General features: G+C 39.8%; 1 protein-coding gene across 7 annotated transcripts in view; it reads right to left on the bottom strand.

The window, feature by feature from the left end:
• The window catches only part of LOC106868589 (uncharacterized), a 143,193-nt gene that overhangs the window by 121,009 nt on the left and 17,184 nt on the right, over window positions 1–5,000 (bottom strand). The window contains exon 3 of one of the 7 annotated variants that reach the window (XM_089360451.1): window positions 3,113–3,354. The exons of 5 other annotated variants lie outside the window; for them this stretch is intronic. The gene's annotated coding sequence lies outside the window, so the exon portion shown is untranslated. Of the gene's footprint in view, window positions 1–1,036; window positions 1,186–3,112; window positions 3,355–5,000 lie in introns of all 7 variants that reach the window. One more of the 7 variants, XM_089360453.1, reaches the window with a different exon arrangement.

Raw genomic sequence — 5,000 nt, 5'->3', positions numbered from 1 at the left:
GGGTGTCCTGTCCTCAGTAAGACCAAAGAATTTTCTCTGCTCTGTTTTCTCAGTTCATTTAAAAACCACTTTATGTAGTGTACTGGCTGCAATTTAATCTTAATACAAACACTCAAAGGGTGCTTTGTACTCTGCAAAACTTTACATTGTATCCATTCTTTCAAGACAAATATTGTAAAGGAAGTGAGAGAAATGTTAAGGAATTCAGTAAGGTTAATATATAGCTCTGGAGTGCATTCTACATTAGAGTACATAAATAATGGAAAGGGTATTTTCAGAGCCAGGGATCTTGTTGGCTGGAAGTAAATCAGGGATACCTTTGTACTTGGTATGAATATGTATGTTGGGATGAGTCTGGTGAAGTAGGAGTCAATGCAGCACACTTCAGTTTCACAGTTCTGTCACTACTTGCAGCAGGGAATTCTATCACCTGCATGCAGTCAAGTAGACTGAGCTATAAAGAGTTAGTTTATTCGTTGAAGGCGTAATGCTTATAACAGGATTGAAAATTTTCTGAAGCATTGTTTAATTGTTCAATACTCTGTTGATACAATAAATCATACACTCCTCTCTTATATACACTCCCCTATTGACACAGCCATTCATACACTCCACTGTAGACATAGCCATCTATGCATTGTCACATCCATCCTTCAGGAATTAATGAAGCCATTGAGAGAGACTCTATCTGTTAATTCACTCCACCCCCACCATTATTAAGTCAGCCATTATCTGATCAAAGACATTCCGGAAATGAACATCTTGTATTTTATTCAGGTGCATCGTATCTGTGACTAATTAGTTTGCCAATTAGTTAAGTCATTAAAGTGTCAGACAGAATGGAATTTATTCTGACTTTCTATGCTCAAAGTTCAAATCTTCAACTAAGGCATTTTTGTTCTTTCAGGGTTAATAAAATAAGGGACAATTCCAGGACAGAATGCTGAAGGAATTGTCAGAGGGGCCTTTGCAGGTTATCTTGCAGTATTTGTTTTTGACTCGATGCATTCTGAGTTCAAATCCTTGCAGGGCTTACTTCGATGGGTGACTCAAACTGTCATCCACTTTAGCACCACATCCTATTCTTGAGTATTTTTAGCAGAGTTTGTCACTGTTTCAAATATTTGGGGCCAGATCCCTGGTCTGAGTGTAGCTTCCGTCATTCTTTTCACCATTCCCAGGGGTCTGAAAAAAAAGTCAAAGGGTTGTGAACGTTTCATTCCCTCTTTGGCTAAGCATTAACCCCCCCCCCCCACTTTTTATCAAGATGTAGGCTGTGGAGGCACGTGGCCTAATGGTTAGAATGTTTGGTTCATGAATATAATGTCATGAGTTCAATTCCTGGATCAGGCAGCACAGTGTACTTTCACTTCTCATAGCTCCAATCAATGCAGCTGAAAATGAGAATGAGTACCACCCAAGTGCTGGAGTATCTGTCTGTCTGTCTGTCTGTCTGTCTCTCTCTCTCTCTCTCTCTTTCTCTCTCTCTCTTTCTTTCTCTCTCTCTCTTTCTCTTTCTCCTTGCTCAGTTGACACATCCTAAATATGACAACTGGATCAAAGGGTGAGTGAGACAAGAAGTTAACTATGTGTTGTAAAGTAGGTTCCTCCCACTGGTGTGATGATGTGTGACTGCCGTTGTACTGTAGTTGCTGTTTTACACTAGTAGCCACAATAGTTACTAGTCATAGGATAACATTGTATCTCCTCTTCATACTGGAATAGTAATACACTGACTTCTTCTGTCTTACTATTGCTGGTAGCTCCACAAGACACCAACTAGAACTGTTGACTCTCAACTCTTCGACTCTTGACTCCCACTTGATGACTAGCTACTGGTCAATTTATAATGACTGGTTCATACCACTTATTACTAGGAGGGATATATAGTTTCACTATACAATACTATGTCTGCTCACCAAAAACAATTAACAGAAGCATGGTACATATTACCAAGCTATACTTGATTGCAGGTGATGAGCTGGCCATTTGGTTGGCATTTTTAGCAGGACTAGCAAATAGGTAGAGGTTACCTTGTTTCAACTGCTATCCCTCAAATCGACTCATACTGACTTATAGAAGAAAAGATACATTGGAAAATGTATTCCTAGATACACAATGTCTGAAAAGAAGATGAGGGAAGTACAAACCTTCAATCATAGGTCTGGTTTATGACCGTTGACCTGGGGCTAAACAACATCAATAATAACTACATTCAAGATACAACCATATCAGAAAAACCACATACAACTTTGAAGGAACCAATATGTAGTGTCTTGGTCTGCTAGAAATAACAGCCAAAACTTCACAAAATGTTATAGTCAAGAGGAAATGAAGAATTCATGATTCCTTCACAGGGTAACTGAGAATAGTAAGAAGAAGGGAAGGAAGAGAATGTGCTGAATGTGAGGACCAGGCCCAAAGGCTCACAATGGAGTGGGCTCTGCTAAAGGGATTAGAGGTACCAGAAGATGGATTAGGTCCTAGATACCCTATGTTTAAAAACAGAAAGAAATAACAGTCACAAATGGAATTCTTTCAATGATAGGTCTGTTGGATGAAGGCTGAAACCCCAGGCTATAAACAGCATCGACAATGACATTATGAATTGATAAAACTATCATCATCATCATCATCATCACCATCAACACCATCATCATCATCATCATCATCATCATCATCATCATCATCATCGTCATCATCATCATCATCATCATTACCGTCATCATCATCATCATCATCGTCATCATCGTCATCATCATCATCGTCATTTTCATCATTACCATCATCGACATCATCATCAACATCATCATCATTGTCATCGTCATCATTAAATTTTTGTCCTTCTCTTCTTCACTTCTTCGTCATCTTTATCATTATCATCACCATCACCGTAATTACCATGCTCGTCGCCCTCATCCTCACACACATTGACATTCTCATCATCATCACACCATCATCACTATCACCATCACCATCGTTATTGCCTTTAACCACTGCCGCCCACCACTGCCACCCACCGCCATCACCTTTACTGTGGAATATTGAACAATAACAACGGCAACAACAGCAATAAAAAATTATAACAACAACAACAACAAAAACAACAAACCTGAAATGATAAAATAACATGTAGCAGTAATACACTGAGGCTCTGTTCAAGTGGTTCTATTGTAATTCCTGACAAAATTTGGCATTGGGTGCCTTGCCAAAATAAATCAATAGCATTGGTAACTGGTGAGGCATTGTTTTCTTTGAAATTACCAGGCAATTGAAGAACACAAGACAGTAAATGGCTTATTAGAGATAATACATCATGTAATGGGTCTCGAGACGTAGAATGAGGTTCTTAGTCTGCAATAGACATATTTTATAATCTTACTTAAACCAGCAGTGACTACTTGTCTGTTTGGACGGAAAGAACGGAATTAAAGATGGTTTCCTACGATAACATGACTGGAATTTAGAATTTTAAGAGTTGGCAACAATGTAATTAGGTCTGTGACAGAGTGACTTGATGAACAGTTCTGTTAGATGGCCAATTCATTCATGTGACAACGACACACCCAGACAGACGTCGTGTAATATCACTGTTATCGTTGTTATCATCATCATCATCATCATCATCTTCCTAGTTGTTATCATCATCATCGTCATGACAATCGCCAGCGTCATCATCCCCATCATTATCATCATGATATCCCTCCTCCTCCTCCTCCTCCTCCTACTACTCCTCCTCCTCCTCCTCCTCCTCCTCCCCCTCCTCCCCCTCCTCCTCATCATCATCGTTGCTATTGTTGTCACCATCAACATTATTATTCTCATTGTCATCGTTCTCACCATTCTCCCCATCCCCATCATCCCCACCACCACAATCATCATCATCAGCATCGTCGTTGTCATCATCATCATCATCATCATCATCATCATCATCATCATCATTGATATCTTCTTTCTTGTTATCATCAGCATCATCATAAACAGCAGCAACATTAGCATCAATATCATTGTGATTCTCATCATTATTTTTGTCATCACCACTGTTATCATTACATTCAAGTTCAATGTCCTTACCATAGCTGCTATTACCACCATCGCCACCACCACCACCACCACTACCACTAGTACTACTACAGCATGATCGATTGTCACCACCACTAACTACCACCTTCATGGCCGCAAGCTCCACCACCACCACTAGCACCTCCATAGCCACTAGTACTACCACTAATACCACTATCATCACTACCAACACTACCACAAGATCCAGCACCAGTAACCTTTTCATTCGCTTAATTACAACAGATATCAGATATCTTTAATGTCAACCATCACCATCAACGCCAACCTTGCAACAGACACTAATATGACCATCAGCCATTTTCTGTTACCACCAACATCACCTCCTACAACTCTTAGACCCCTCCTTCTCCTCCTCGTCCTCCTCGTCCTCCTCCTCTCCTCGTCGTCGTCGTCGTCATCATCATCATCATCATCATCATCATCATCATCAACACATGAATTTGTTATGTTGTGCTGTACCTTGGGCAAGTGTCTTCTACAACAACCTTGGACTTACAAATAACAATGTCGTTATAGCTACAATTCGTGAATCATAATCCTTGTTGTGAAAATAAAAGGATGAAAGCACATTTTAACATTTTTCCGTGGATAAGAAAAATCATAGAATTATCTTTGCTAGTTTCCTTTCTTGTAAGAAAATCATTCGTGCAACATGCAGTCTTGTTTTCTATCCACAGAGAGATTGATTGGCTATTGCTATTTATATCAGGCACAAACCAAGACTCCTGAAATGAGAACTGCAGGTATTAATTTTCTGATGAATATTGCAGGAGTGGCTGTGTGGTAAGAAGCTTGCTTCTCAACCACATAGTTCCAGGTTCAATCCCACTGCATGGCACCTTGGGTGTCTTTTATTATACCCTTGGGCTGACCAAAGCCTTGTGAGTGGATTTGGTAGATAAAAACTGAAAGACGCC

Source organism: Octopus bimaculoides, chromosome 11, assembly GCF_046866305.1.
Source record: "Octopus bimaculoides isolate indiv1 chromosome 11, ASM4686630v1, whole genome shotgun sequence".
Lineage (NCBI taxonomy): Eukaryota > Metazoa > Mollusca > Cephalopoda > Octopoda > Octopodidae > Octopus > Octopus bimaculoides.
This window is presented reverse-complemented; position numbering and strand designations above follow the sequence as displayed.